Here is a 16,792-nt window from a genome sequence, read left to right on the forward strand (position 1 = left end):
GGTGACAGAGCAAGACTCCATCTCATAAAAAAAAAAAAAGAAAAAGAAATTTGAAAATTCATATGATGCTACCAAAAAATGGTTAACTGTGAAACAAAGATCAAGTCACTCAAGAATATTTTTTAAAACTGCATGAAAATCTGGACAATCAGTAAGTAAATCACTTGCCACATACAGAGATCCAGGGGCTTAGTAGTGGAAGAGTTCTCAATAGAGTGCTTGAACTTAAAACCTTGCAGGAGGTTTTTCTTGTTTGTTTTTGAGACAGGGTCTTACTCTGTCGCCTAGTCTAGCATGCAGTGGCACAATCTTATCTCACTGCAACCTCTACTTCCCAAGCTCAAGTAATCCTCCAGCCTCAGCCTCCTGAACAGCTGGGACTACAGGCATGAGCCACCAAGCCCAATTTTTTTTTTTTTTTTTTTTTTTTGAGATGGGGTTTTGTCACGTTGCTCAGGTAGGTCTTGAACTCCTGAGCTCAAAGGGATCTGCCTGACTCAGCCTCCCAAAGTACTGGGATTACAGACATGAACCACTGCACCGGGCCGCAGGAGTACTTTCAAGAAAATAAAGTGCCAGAGTTTGCTCAGTGTTTTGAAATGCAGAATAGCTGCAGAAATGAATCTGCTTAGCAGACATCTTTTATCACATGAAACAGTTGACCAAATCTCTATAAGACCTTGTAAAAAGGTTTTTATCTCAATTGACAAAATTCTTAGACTTTCAAGGGAATTGAATCTTTGTGAAAATCATGTTGCAGAAGGAAATTTTGAAATGTTTCCACTACCGCTTGATTATGCAAGTGAGGCGGGATATCACTAAGCAGGCTTTTTATTGAAACCACCTGGAAGAACTTCAGTATACAGCTAAACAGTATTCTCCCTCCCTTCTAATACAGGAGGAGGGTCCCTTTAAGATCTGCTCAGGTTGAGAACTTTGAGCTGCAGTCTGATTGTACACTCAAGATGAGAGCTACTGATATGCCTCTAGACAACTTCTGGCTTTCTATTTAAAAAAAAGAGAGAGAGAGATAATATACTGTCATTCATAGAAAAATAATGAATATCTGGCCAGGAGCAGTGGCTTGCGCCTGTAATCCCAGCACTTTGGGAGGCTGAGGTTGGTGGATCACCTAAGGTCAGGAGTTCAAGACCAGCCTGAGCAACATGGTGAAATCCTGTCTCTACTAAAAATACAAAAAAAATTTAGCCAGGCGTGGTGGCATGTGCCTGTAGTCCCAGCTACTCAGGAGGCTGAGACAGGAGAATTGCTTGAACCCAGGAGGCAGAGGTTGCAGTGACCCGAGATTGCACCACTGCACTCTAGTCTGGGCGACAGAGTGAGACTCCATCTCAAAAAACAAAAAAACAAAAATAATTAATATCTTGCTGGAGTTTATATGTGTGAATAGGCTTATTTATTTCAGGTGAAAATGAAATCGGTGTACTTATCCTAACCTATACCCAGAATTGAGCACCCATTAAAGCCCATTGTAACCAATTAGGCATAGTCTAACAATGACATGCTTTCAATTCTTCCTATCAATCTTCTGTCCTATTGTTATACAGTTACATTTAAATATGTTATACTCTCAATGTGTTTTTCCTATTTTTTATTTAGCCATTTATTTTAAGAGCTTTTAAGTATGAAAAAAGTTCTTTATATTTACATATATCTTAACCATTTCCACAAAGCTTCTCTTCTTTGTGTAGTTCCAAATTAGTTTGATATCCTATTCCTGCTGCCTAACTTCCTTTAACATTTTTTTGTAGCATAAATCTGCTGCTATTGAGTTTCCCATTTTTCTCTTAAAAAACATTTGTCATTCATTTTTCAAAAATACTTTCCTGACTGGGCACGGTGGCTCATGCCTGTAATCCCAGCACTTTGGGACGTCGAGGTGGGTGGATCACGTGAGGTCAGGAGTTCGAGACCAGCCTGGCCAACGTGGTGAAACCCCTTCTCTACTAAAAATACAAAAATTAGCCAGGTGTGGTCGTGGGTGCGTGTAATCCCAGCTACTCAGGAGGCTGAGGCAGGAGAATCACTTGAACCTGGGAGGTAGAGGTTGCAGTGAGCTGAGATCGTGCCACTGCACTCCAGCCTGGGTGATAGGGCAGGACTGTGTCTCAAAAAAAAAAAAAAAAAAGAAAGAAAGAAAAGATACTTTGCTGTGTATATTATTCAGAGCCAACAGTTCTTTTTTCTTTAAAGATGCCATCCCACTGTTTTTTTGGCTTGCATAGTTTCTGAAGAGGAGTCTGCTATTATTCTTACCATCTTTTTCTGTATGTAATGTCTTTTTTTTTTTTTTTTCTCCACTGATTATCTACAAGATTTTATCTTTATCTTTGGTTTCCAGCAGTTTGAACATGGTGAATTGGTTTTTTGTTTTTAAATTCTTCTTGGTATTTTTCTGAGCTTTTTGAAACTGTGCTTCATCATTTTTGAAAAATTCTCAACAATTGTCTCTTTCTAGGATTAAAATTACACATATGATAGACCATATGATATTGTTCAACAGCTCTTGAATGCTATATGTTTTCTTTTGCTTTTGTTATTTATTTTTCTTTTTGATCATTTCATTGACCTATCTTTAACTTCACTGTTTCTTTCCTTGATTGTGTCAAATGTATGGATGTGTCTGTATAAGTCACTTTTTATATCTGTTACCATGATTTTAAATTCTACCATTTGACTATCTTTTACCTTCTATCTCTCTTTTGATTTTCCTTATCTGTCCATGCATGTTCCCCATCTTTTCAATTTAATCATAATTTAACAATTTAATCATAATTATTTAAAATTTCCTATCTGATAGTTCTAACATCAATGTCATCTCTGAATCTGGTTCTATTGATTGCTTTGTCTCTTGAAAATGGGTTTAAACTATTTTTTTTTGGCTTTTTTGTATCCTGTACTTTTAAATTTCTTGCTGTACAGAGTAGAAATGAGATAAATAGTAGTAAATACTATTTATTACTGGAAATGACATTTTTCTCCTGTTGACTTGTAGAGGGTTGAGTCAGTATAGTCAGGAATTGAGCTGGGTTTATCGTTTGCTGTTGCTATGTTTATGTTCCATGTACCACCAGTTTTAAATTGCACTAGATTTACCTTGTGCTTAGGGTGGAATTTGGTTCCCAGAGACTTTTTCCTCAATGCCCTGCTTCTTCCTTAACTTTATACCTTCTCTATAAATGTGTGCCTCAGAGTTCTCCATGTTTTTGCCTCTTCCCCAAAAGTAGACTTCAGTTGCTTGTTACTTGGTGCTTGTTATTTGGCACTTGCTAGCAGGTAGGATGGGGAGAGAGAGGGCAGGAGAACTTTCTGTGGTCCTGCTCCAGTCTCAGACTTAGCCAGACCCTGTATCTCTGGATCTAGGAGTGGAGTTTTCTCAGTGATTGTATCCCTCACCCAGAGGCAGGAAACCTCTCATGGACTGGATCCATAATAGTTTCTTTCCCCTCCTCCAAAGTTGGAGGGTTTTCTTCTTTGTATTTCTCCCAGATGCAATGGTATGTCACCTGTGCTCTGGGGGAGATAAGTTTACTGCCCTTACTCTAACAACCTAAGTATTTTGTTTCTTAGGGTAAAAGGGTCTGGGTGGAGATTTGTGTGTTTACCACAGAACTGGCCATTCTCCTCTCCAGGCCTATACTACAAAAGGAGGCTTCCTATGAAATCCCACCCTGAGTCCAGTCTTTCTCATCTGTATCCAGTGAAGTTGATGAAAACAAACCAGCAAAAGGATGCAAACCATCTTTGGGTCTAGGGCTCTCAAGGGTTCCATGATTTCATGCTAGAACAAACTCAGCCTTTAGCAATTTGTTCAATATTTTAGCTTCTTACCTGCTTGTGTGGTGGGCTTGCCTTCCTCTGATGCTCTACCACAGGTAAGTCAGTGCTTTCATCTTCTCTGCTCTTGAAGGTGCCTATTTTTCCTTAGAATGTCAGGCTATTTTGGTGCCTTACCTCAGTTCTTGAGGGGGGGGTGGTTCAAGACAAATTATGATTTTGTACATTATTTTTTCTTGTTGTTAGCAAAATTAAAAATTCTTTCCAGCTTTCTAGATCTTAGGCAGAAGCTATAAGCATTCCTAAGGAATTGAAATGTCATATTTATCATATTCTAAATTCTCATATGTATTTGGATTCATTTCTCAACTTTTTATTCTATTTCATTAATCTGTCAATCTATGCATGTATCAGTTACATGAATTGTAGTTTATTGTACATAATGATGAGGGACATTTCATCCATCCTCGTTATTGTTATTTTTCTAAAATTTCTTAGGTATTCTTGCTAAGTTAATTTTTAAATATAAAGTGTAACATAATTTTCAGTTTAGAGAACTGAACTTAAAATAGCCTATGTTTAAGACAGCACTCTACAGCTGTAGCTCTAAAAGAGACCCTATTTCTAATTCTTTTAACAATTTAATAGTGTTTTTCTCTTATTAAATCAAACTTATTCACTATAGCAAAACAAAAAATAATAGATAGTTAAATAAAAAGAGTAAAAGTACCTGCAATTCCAACATCCAACTATACCACTGTTAGCTTTGGACTATATCCTTGTTACAGAACTTTTACTACATAAGCAGACACATGTTACACCTATTACATATAAATGGTTTCACACAGCATTATAATCTGCTTTTAAACTTAAAATTTAAAAATTTTAATTATTAAAATTGAATTTTAATATATTGTCAAAATAATATTAAATATTCTTATTAACAATATTTTACAAGTAGATATCCTTCTAGAACAGTGATTTTCAAATGTGCTGCTGGGAACTCTAAGGATTTAGAACTCTAGATTTCTAGATTTCTAGAACTCTAGAAAACTTTTCATGGGCTATTCTGCATGGGGTTGGAGAATAGAGCTTGCCAGGCTGACCCTAGCTCTGGCCCACTATTCTCTCTTCTAGTAGAACATTTACTTGTGTCTTTCAGTTCTTAGGATTCTGCATAAGTTTTAATTTAAAAAGGGCTCCAAAAAGAAAAATAGGTTTAAAAATCACCATTTTGCACCATCAATTAATTTACTATGAACTACTTCAGGCATACAAAAAATAGAGTACAATATAAAACTTGAACATATATTACTAACCTGAAGAAATGGACATAATATAATTGAAGCTTTCTGGATACCTCTTTTTCATTCTTCAGAAGCAATCAATCACTATCCTTTGTTTTATAATTCTCCTACAAGTTCTTTTATATTTTTGCTACATATGTTTCTATAAGTAAAATATGATATTATTTTGGGCCAGGAGTGGTGACTCACGCCTGTAATCCCAGCACTTTGGGAGGCCCAGGTGGGCGGATCACCTGAGATCAGGAGTTCGAGACCAACCTGGCCAACATGGTGAAACCCCATCTCTACTAAAAACATACAAAAAATTAGCCAGGCATGGTGGCATGCACATGTGATCCCAGCTACTTGGGAGACTGAGGCAGGAGAATCGCTTGAGCCAGGAGGCAGAGGTTGCAGTGAGCCAAGATCCTGCCACTGCATTCCAGCCTGGGCAACAGAGCGAGATGTCATCTCAGAAAACAACAACAACAACAAAAAACCAGATTCCTTTCCAAAGAAGTGGGGGCAGTTTATATGCATATTAAGAATATATGAAAGTTCCAGTTGCTTCACAACCTCACGGTTATGTCCTTTGTGAAAATTCCATTTTTAAAAATTATACTTTAAGTTCTAGGGTACATGTGCACAACGTGCAGGTTTGTTACATATGTATACATGTGCCATGTTGGTGTGCTGCACCCATTAACTTGTCATTTACATTAGGTATGTCTCCTAATGCTATCCCTCCCCTCTCTCCCCTCCCCACAACAGGCCCCAATGTGTGATGCTCCCCATCCTGTGTCCAGGTGTTCTCATTGTTCATTTCCCACCTATGAGTGAGAACATGCAGTGTTTGGTTTTCTGTCCTTGCGATAGTTTGCTCAGAATGATGGTTTCCAGCTTCATCCAGGTCCCTACAAAGGACATGAACTCATCCTTTTTTTATGGCTGCATAGTATTCCATGGTGTATATGTGCCACATTTTCTTCATCTAGTCTATTATTGATGGACTTTTGGGTTGGTTCCAAGTCTTTGCTATTGTGAATAGTGCCGCAATAAACATACGTGCGCATGTGTCTTTATAGGAGCATGATTTATAATCCTTTGGGTATATACCCAGTAATGGGATGGCTGGGTCAAATGGTATTTCTAGTTCTAGATCCTTGAGGAATCGCCACACTGTCTTCCACGATGGTTGAACTAGTTTACAGTTCCATCAATAGTGTAAAAGTGTTCCTGTTTCTCCACATCCTCTCCAGCACTTGTTTCCTGACTTTTTAATGATTGCCATTCTAACTGGTGTGAGATGGTATCTCATTGTGGTTTTGATTTGCATTTCTCTGATGACCAGTGATGATGGGCATTTTTTCATGTGTCTGTTGGCTGCATAAATGTCTTCTTTTGAGAAGTGTCTGATCATATCCTTCACCCAGTTTTTGATGGGGCTGTTTGATTTTTTTCTTGTAAATTTAAGTTCTTTGTAGATTCTGGATATTAGCCCTTTGTCAGATGGGTAAATTGTAAAAATTTTCTCCCATTCTGCAGGTTGCCTGTTCACTCTGATGGTAGTTTCTCTTGCTGTGCAGAAGCTCTTTAGTTTAATTAGATCCCATTTGTCAATTTTGGCTTTTGTTGCCATTGCTTTTGGTGTTTTAGTCATGAAGTCCTTGCCCATGCCTATGTCCTGAATGGTATTGCCTGGGTTTTCTTCTAGGGTTTTTATGGTTTTAGGTCTAACATTTAAGTCTTTAATCCATCATGAATTATTTTTGTATAAGGTGTAAGGAAGGGATCCAATTTCAGCTTTCTACATATGGCTAGCCAGTTTTCCCAGCAGCATTTATTAAATAGGGAATCCTTTCCCCATTTCTTGTTTTTGTCAGGTTTGTCAAAGATCAGATGGTTGTAGATGTGTGGTATTATTTCTAAGGGCTCTGTTCTGTTTTTTGTTGTTGTTGAGATGGAGTTTCACTCTTGTCACCGAGGCTGGAGTGCAGTGGCATGATCTCGGCTCACTGTAACCTCTGCCTCCGGGGTTCAAGCAATTCTCCTGTCTTAGCCTCCCAAGTAGCTGGAATTACAGGCATGCACCACCATGCCCAGCTAATTTTTGTATTTTTAGTAGAGACCGTGTTTCATCATGTTGGCCAAGCTGGTCATGAACTCATGACCTCAGGTGATCCTCCCATCTTGGCCTCCCAAAGTGCTGGGATTACAGGCATGAGGCACCATGCTCAGCCAATATTAAGCATATTTATAGTTCATATTTTAGGACTAATGTTGGAACTAATCAGTACTATGTATTTCAAATATCTTCTCCCATTATGTGACTTGTTTCATTTTTGCGTATGTTTTTTATGCAGAAAATTTTTAAAGTTGAATGTAATAAACTATGTCAGTATTTTCCTTTATGGCCATCTTTGTGTTTTACTTAATTTTTTTTCACCTTACCCTTAGATCAAAAAGATAGTCTCCCACATTCTATTAAAAATGTTAAGGTTTTGCTTTTATTTGGGCTTGCAATTTGACTGAAATTTATGTGTGTGTGTGGTGAGATAGAGATCCAATTTGTCATTTTATTTAGATAACCAACTGTTCCAACCATTCTTTCTCTAATCATTTATGATGTTACATCTGCTACTTATTAAGTTCTCATAAGTCTGAGTCTATTTTGGAGTTCTGTGTTCTGTATGTATTGTTTATTTTTCTATTATTAAGTTCAACATTGTTTAAAATAGTATGCTTTTATAATGTCTTGATAGTTTTTAGGGTAAAACTCCACTTTATCCTCAGTCTACAAAATTGTCTCGACTATTTTTGGCACTTAGCTCACTCATATAAACTCAAATTCTTCATTTCTAAGCAAGAATGTTGTTCCTAAATCATGTAATTTTCCATTTTTGTTAGTATATAGAAATGCAATTGAGTTTTGAAATTGACCTTGTATCCTGAGACCTTGACAAATCATTCTTAGTTCTAGTAGTTGTTTTGTAGATTCCTCAGGATTTTTTGTGCAAACGATATGTCATCTGAAAATACAGTTATACTTTTTCCTTTCAGATATTTATTTTTTGTTTTTTCTTAATACACTAGCTAGGACTGCCAATACCATGCTGAATGGAATGAGTAAGGGACTAAGAGGGGACCATCCATTACTTGTTCCTGATCTTAGGAAGAAAGCATTTAATATTTCACCATTATGTTGGGTGTAGGTTTTTAATGGATGACCATTATCAGATTGAGAAAGTTATTTTATATTTCTTGTTTGCTGAGAGTTTTACATTATGAATGGGTATTATTATATCTTGTTAAATGCTTTTTCTGGGTCTATTGAAATGCTTATATTTTATTTCCTTTACTATGCTAATATGAATTATATTATCAAATGTTAAACCAGCCTCTCAATTCTAGTATAAACCACATTTAATTATGATGACTTATTCTTTTTATATATTGGTTAATAGTGTTGAAGACCTTTGCATTCATGTTATCGAGGGATATTGGTTTGTGATTTTCTTGTAATGTCTCCATTAGGTCTTGGTATCAGGCTAATGCTGACCTTACAAAATGAACTGGGAAGTTCTGCCTCCTCCTTCATTTTTTGAAGAGTTTGCATGTAAAATGTTTTATTTCTTCCTTAATTTTGGGTAGAATTCAATATAGAAACCATCTGGATCTTTAGTTTTCTGTGAATCACAGCTATTTTAAAGTTTGTTTCTGATAAAACAGTTGTACTGTCAACTTGGACAAGCTGCAACTACATTTCAAAGAATCTCATTCCCTGTTCAGTTCTGGATTAGTTGGTCAAAATCAAAATACGCATGAGATCTGGAAGGTAGAGTGAAGTAGTAGCTAATATACTCTGATGGCCTTTGTGGTGAGAAGTAGTGAGATACAACTGCAGAGGTGCTGGTGGGTTCCAGTCTGTCCTTGTTCTTACCTGCTCCATGTCCAACTTTTATTTCTAACTGCAGAACCTGTTGACCAATTATGACCCAAGACTCACTACCAAATGAAGTGACAATATCTTTAAACAACTTATCCAGCTTTCTTTTGAAGGCCCACTTCAGCAACTGGATATACCTGGCTTCTCAATTTCCCTGACAACCTCCAATTTGGCCAACTATACCTGCGCTTCAGAAGGGCTGGTTCATGATTTCTCTCTTACCCACCAACTCACCCTTTCAGTTCCTTACTTCTTCAGTTTCTTCCACAATTGTGTCAAATCTTGTTGCTATAAATTCCTTATTTCATAATACTCACACTGGTTCTGCTTCCCTGATTAAGCTTTAATAAAGATAACTTAAAAATTATAAATTTCTATGGGTCTGTTTTAATTATCCTTTTTCCTTTCTGTTTTTACAGTCAGTTGGTTTTATCTCCTGGAATGCCTTGTAATTTTTTGATTGAATGCTGGACACTGTGTATCAAATTATAATAATTTTAGGCTCTGGATGATGTTATCTTCTTCCAAAATGATGGACTTTAACATCTGGCAGTGAGTTAGGGTAAGAACAGATCATCTTAATCTTGTTCAGGATTGAGCAATTTCAGACTTTGTGATGGCTTACTTATTTTGGGTTTATGCTTTTCTTTTAGGGAATAGCCCTTCAAGGACCCCCACTTAAAAAAAAAAAAAAAAAGCTGGTATTTCATGCAGTTCCTCCCCTTTGGCAGGCCATAAACTGTTTTGAATCCCCTACCCTGTGTGAGTGATAATATAGCTGCTCAGTTTTTCAGTCTCTTGGCCACTAGTTATAAATTGTCTTTGGGGAAAAGTGGTGCTGAATGTGTGGTTCACTTTTTTTGTGCTCCTCTTTTTTTAGGACCCTGGTCCCGCAAGGCCTTGCTGCAAAACATTGGAAAAAATTATCTATATTAAACTCAATTATTTCCCTCTCATTCTCATCTAAACAGGATTTCACCACCACCACTGTAGTTAAACTGCTCATATTGCTATATCCAGTTGACAGTTCTTATACCAGTCCTTATCTGGTAACAGCAGTCATTGCTTCCTAGAAACATTTTCTTCACTCTCTAGAGCATCAGTCTCCTTATTTTATTCCTATTTCATTGGCCAACCTTCATTATTTTTTGTTGGGTTCCTATCTTCCTGATCTCATAACACTGGACAACCTAGGCCCCAATCCTGGGACCTCTACTTTTTTTTTTTTTTTTTTTTTTGAGATGGAGTCTCACTTCGTCGCCAGGCTGGAGTGCAGTGGCATGATCTTGGCTCACTGCAACCTCCGCCTCCCAGGTTCAAGCGATTCTCCTGCCTCAGCCTCCTGAGTAGCTGGGACTACAAGTGCACACCACCATGCCCAGCTAATTTTTGTATTTTTAGTAGAGATAGGGTTTCACCATGTTGGCCAGGATGGTCTCGATCTCTTGACCCCATGATCCACCCACCTTGGCCTCCCAAAGTGCTGGAATTATAGGAGTGAACCACCATGGCCAGCCCTTTACTCTCACTCAGTCTCATAAATTTCCCTGTCATGCATATGCTCAGGCTCCCAGATTTCTATCTCTGGCTTCTCACTTCTGAACTCATTTGGATGAACAAATATGCACACTGATAAGCATCTCAAACTTAACATGTCCAAAACATAATTTCATACTTTCTACCACAAACTTGTTCTACTGTCTTCTAAGTTAATTGCAATTCCATCCTTCTAGTTACTAGGGCTATAATCCTGAACTCCTCTCCTACTTCAAATCCAATTGTGTGGGCTCTGCCTTCAAAATAGATTTAGAATCCTACCACTTCTCAGCACCTTCACTGTTATCTCCCTGGGCCAAGACACTATTATCTCCTATATGGATTACAGTAATAGTCTCCTAAGTAGTCTAAGGGAGATTCCTTAAAAACTTAAGTCAGATTATATTATTCTCTTAAATCCTTCAAATGGCTTCCAGTCTCAGATTAAAAACTTCAAGTACTTACGATGGTTTATAAGACCATATATAATCTTGCCTCCAAATATTCCTCTGGCCTCATCTCTCATACACTTGTCCTTGTTCACTTGGCTTCAGCCACATTGGCTTTCTTGCTATTTTTAAAAAATGCTTCTGCCCCATGCCTTTGGGTGTGCTGTTCCAAATAGACATACTTGGAATGCTTTTTCCCAGAAATCTTGATGGATCACACTATCATTTCCTTCAGTCACATCAGTGATGCTTTCCTTAACCTATTTAAAACCAAAATCCTCCTCCCTAATATGTTCTTCCCCAACATTCCTTAGGCTTTTTCTTATCCCTACTTTTTCTCCAAGGACTTGTAATTCTCCCTGTAATTATTTTGTTTTTCTGCCTACATCCAATAGCACATAAGCTTTATTATGGTGGAGTTTTGTCAATTTTGTTCACTGCTTTATCCCTCGCACCTAGAATAGCAACTGACACACAGTAGCACTCAATATTTGAATAACTCATCAATTTTCAATGGATTCTGATTAAATTTACAAGTCAGTTCTGAACAAGTGGTGACATTTCAAGGTTTAAACTTCAGTGATCAGGTTCCTCTTAGGTGATATTCCTGTCATTGATTTTTTGCTTGCTTTTTGTCCTTCTTCTGGTTATAGCCCCTTCTTTTTTGGGGGGATTGTACATCCTTTATATCTTCCGGCAATGCTGCTAACCATAAAACTTTACTTCACCCTTGCCCAGAGTGGTAAATAGAGACTGAGGACTGATCAATTAAGTACTCCATCTCCATGGAAAAACAGATTAGTTCAAGGGATGAAAAAGGCTCATTTTCTGGGATTTCATATATTAGGTGCTGGGGTAAGAAATTACTTCTTTCCTCTGTGGTTGTTACTCATTCATAGTCATAAGTTTTCTCCATTTTAGTAGGACAGATGAGGTCAATGCACAGAAAAGGAAAGAGGTGACACCCAATGGATTCTGTCTTGTCTAAGGACAGCTAGACTTCTGAACTTCCCAGTAATTTGAGCCAATATATTTTATCTATCTTCCCAACCCTAACCTTCTAGGCAATTTGAGTTTCTTCACTTGTAACTTCACAAGCACTGAATAATATACTGCTCATTTTAATAGTATAACCTTATCTCCCCCTAAACAAAAATCTCTTGCTTGGTTCCTTCTGTGGGGATTCCCTAAAAAAGATTTTTGAAGTGAATCTCCTCAACTTAAAATGAATTCATCTGATGAGGAACTTCTCCAATCCAGTTTCTGAGATTAAGGTCTTCCCTAGCATTTTTCAGATGGTGGGAGTGGTATCAGCAGTACATTCCAATATAGCCAGAGATTTCTCACCCCACTGATAATTCTTTTCACTTCTCACTAAAAGCCTTGAGAATTCTTTTTTTTTTTTTCAACCCGTAGTTCTACTTCAGCCCAGGTGATCTAGGTTTGAAACCTATAGGCCAGTAGTTCTCAAACTTTAGCTTGCCTTGGCGAGGCTGCTGAAAAAGACTGTTGGGGCCAGGTATAGAGGCTTCTGCCTGTAATCCCAGCACTTTGGGAGGCTGAGGCAAGAGGACTGCTTGAGCCCAGGAGTTCGAGACCAGTCTAGGTAACATAGGGATACCCTGTCTCTATGAAAAATAAAAAATTAGCTTCCAGTCTCAGATTAAAAACTTCAAGTACTTACGATGGTTTATAGCTAGGACTATGCCTGGTAGTCCCAGCTACTCGGGAGGTTGAGACCTGGGTGGAGGAGGGTGGAGGATCCCTTGAGCCCAGGAGGCCAAGGCTGCAGTGAGCCATGTTCACATCACTGCACACTACTTCGGCCTGGTAGAGGAAGACTCCGTCTCAAAAACAAACAAACAAAAAACCAAAAAACAGTTGTGCTTCATCCTCAGTTTCTGATTCTGTAGGTTTGGGATGTTGTCTGATAATTTGTATTTCTAACAAATTCCCAGATCATGCTAATACTATTGGTCCCAAGATGCCATTTTGAGAATTACTGATAGATTCATATATTAATAATAGAAAGTGGTTAAGTATATTTTCCTTTAATCCAAGTACTCAAGTAACTGGCAGTCCTGGCATATCTAGCTGCATAAGTCATGCAGCAAATGGATGCATATTTTAGAAGTAGTAGAGTCCCTACCTACATCATGCTGTACCATGGTAATGATGCACTTTATAGAATCCAGAAAGCTTGGGCCTCAAAGATAAGCAGCAGTTGTGATGGCTTTCCTAAGAATTTAAGCTTGCAAGAGATCTAGATTGTAGGACATTTGCCTCCCTACTTGGAATTTTTGGCTTTCTCTCCCTCTCTCTAGCAAGGGAAGAGAGAAGAGATGTAGGAGATTGGCTACTCTTTTCCTGATCAAATGTAAGGGACTGTCATCCAGCTGCTTGTCTCATATGAAAAAATCTTTTTCCAATTTGATTTCCTGATAAACTAGATTAGGTTTGTCTGGAGGTGTATTTTTCCTCTGCCAGGGAATATGTAGTATGATTGAACAAATGATCTTTTATTTTTTAAGTATTACTCGTGTTACCCAAGGTTTGATATCTATATGATCTCTTTTTAAACTACTAACATAGAATACCTACATTTTAAGTTCTCACAAGTGATTTTACTAATGAACTCTATTTCCATTCAGAAAAAAGACAATTGATAGTGTAAGTTTCTAAATACAGTTTCTGGACCAACAATATCAACATCATCAGAGAACTTGATGGAAATGCAAATTCATGGGACCCACTCCAGACACTCAATACTGACTTAGAAACAGGAGCAACCAAAATTGTGTCCGAACAAGCTTGCCAGGTGATTCAAGTTGAAAACCACTGTTGTAGAGGAATAATTAAGCTAAACACTCCTAGGACAAGAAAGAGGGTGAATATTACACACTGGGATGATATTACTATGATCCCTGTTGGAACGATAGCACAATATTTATGGAAGCGCACCTCAGTATTCTAGCTGAGACAATGAAGAGACAAATGAGGACAATGTACGTTAAGTGTACAGACCAATAGTAAAATCCATGAGAAAAATTATGTTCTGAGAACTGCTCTAAAAATGTTTATTTTGCCCAATGAACTGATATGATTTTTTAATATAACAATGACATTTATAGTGATCAATTTTCCTGTTCCTAGCTTGGTTGCTTGGATACTTTGAAAATGTTTTATATTTAAATGAATGTTTCCTCTAGGTGATTTAGCTTAGTTTTCTAGTATAATTATCCTCCTTATTCACAACTTATATAATTATTTTATTAAAAAATATTTATAGTTATACAGTATTTGTGGGTTTTATTAAGAAGTTACAAATTCTTCTTGGGAAAAGGATATATAGCTAAGGTTTTTGAGGGAGCAAGTCTAGCATATGGTCAATAAATATCTAAATGAAGTCCTGAATTTAGCTCTCCTGTTGCCTCTCTGACCTTCTTTCCTATTACTCTACTTCTTGCTCACTCCAATATAACCAAATTAACCTTACTGTTTCTCCAACATATGAGAACATCTGCACCTCAAGGCCTTTGCTTTTGTTCCTCTGCATGGAAATGCTGGTCTCCCAGACATCGGCATAATTTTTGCCCAACCTTTCTTGCAATTTTGGCTCAGATATTACATTCTCAGTGAGGCTTTCTCTAATTAATTCTCCCTTCGCTCCTGAATTCTTATCCTGGCCTAGTTTTGGCGCTATCTAGGCTCACTGCAACCTCTGCCTCCCAGGCTCAAGCGATTCTCCTGCCTCAGCCTCTCGAGTAGCTGGGACTACAGGCACGTACCATCACGCCCAGCTAATTTGTGTATTTTTAGTAGAGACGGGGCTTCACCATGTTGGCCATGCTAGTCTCGATCTCTTGATCTTGTGATCTGCTTGCCTCGGCCTCCCAAAGTGTTGGGATTACAGGCATGAGCCACCGCGCCCAGCCCTAGTTTTTCCCTAGTTGTCTACTATCTTGTAAAGTAACATGTAATGGATTATTTTCAATCTTTCCGCTATTTGAATGTAGTCTCCACAAGGCAGAGATTTTATTTTTGCCTGTTTTTCTTTTGGATGTATGACCATCACCTATAGCAGTGCTTGGCATTTAAGTGCTAACAGGAGCTTGTGAATGAGGAGACAAAGTATGCAAGAATCTGAATGTTTATATTTGCTTTAAAAAGCTTTCTTAAAAATCTAGATGCTAGTCTAGATTTTTTCTTCCACAACACGTACCACAACTATTCAGATTTACGCTTTCCTTCAAAACATTTAATAAACACCTACTACAGGCCAGGCACTGTGCTAAGTGCCGAGAACAAAGATGAATGATATTCTGATGTTTCCAGGAGCTCATAGTAAAATAAAGGAAACGACTTTTTAAAAAAACCACAAATACAAGGTAAGCGTAGGTGTTTGTTCACAGAAAATACTAAAATTTAGGTCCTTTCCCCTCTGGTTTTTCTGCTACTAGTCTCAGTAAAGCAAATACTAGACACTAGAGGGACAGTAAAGCCGAAAGAAAGAATGAAATAGGCAGGGCTAAAGCTTCAGACAAAAGAAGAAATCACAGATTATAACACTCTTATGCAGAAGAGCATTATGTAACAAGGTTAGTCTCTGACCTGAAGGCTGACAAATGGCCCACATGACCTCAGGATATTTTGAGAAGGATTATGTAAACTTTAAGCATCCACAATTAGTGATAATCCTGACATTCCAACAAATAAAATTATAATTATGCTCTTAACAATTATTAGCTATTATCAAGTATTGATTAAAACATTTTCTAGCCCACACCACCTTTCTATGGCAAATACATTTTGTATATGACACCTATAAACACCCTGCCACTTTTCCCTATCTTTCCTTCTTTGGTAAGAGCAACTAGGGTTCATAAACAAAGCAGACTCACATGAGTAGCAGGTCAGTGTTCCTGGAGTCCTTTAGGACAGATGTGGCGGCATAGTTAGAGGTTTACTTTGTTCTTTCCAATGATACAAGGCAGTCTTCTGAAATCCACTTCTCAAACCTTTCTCCCTTACTGGACTGAGTAAAAAATTAGGTGTTTATGGTAACCAAATAAATTATTTCAAAATTTTGCTTTAAGGTATTTTAAAAAGAAACAGTAACATTATGTTTTAAAACAAGATGCTTTGGATATATGTAATTGACTTTTATCAAATGAAGCTGAGATTTATTATCTTAGATGTGATTGAATCCAAAGGCCCATGTCAAAGGTTTACAGATCAGTGTCCCCGTAGGGTCTGCAAAGGTATTTGATGGATTTCACCAAATTTAAATTCAAATTTTGCTAAAATGCTTTAATTTTTAGAAATTGTAAAAATAATATTTAGATATAGGCAAAATTTGGACAATACTGAGTACTAAAGCACTAACTTGTACTGCGAGGTTATCTTTGTGTGGCGCTTCTCCTACTCTGTGCCTGTATTTTTCACTGTTGAGGAAAGTAATAGTACACTCACTCACATAAACTGGTATACTACTAGAGCATGTGTACAGTATATATTATAAAAGTTTGGTCAGCTGCATTTGCTTAGCAATGCTGTGGTCACAACCTAAGAATTGTGCAGTAACAAGTGAAGGAGTCAAGCTGCTGTCATAAAACTGCCTTATAGAGGTCCATTTTGGCTACTTTTTCTGGGGGTGGGGAAGTTCTTATCTACGAGTTTATATACATACAATTGTTATGTTTTACATATTTGGTATTCCACACATTTTTCATTGGGAGAAAAGTCTGTTAAAACTGTAGCACTAATAATGTTGCTTA

The sequence above is a fragment of the Macaca fascicularis genome, chromosome 11 (genome assembly GCF_037993035.2).
Source record: "Macaca fascicularis isolate 582-1 chromosome 11, T2T-MFA8v1.1".
Lineage (NCBI taxonomy): Eukaryota > Metazoa > Chordata > Mammalia > Primates > Cercopithecidae > Macaca > Macaca fascicularis.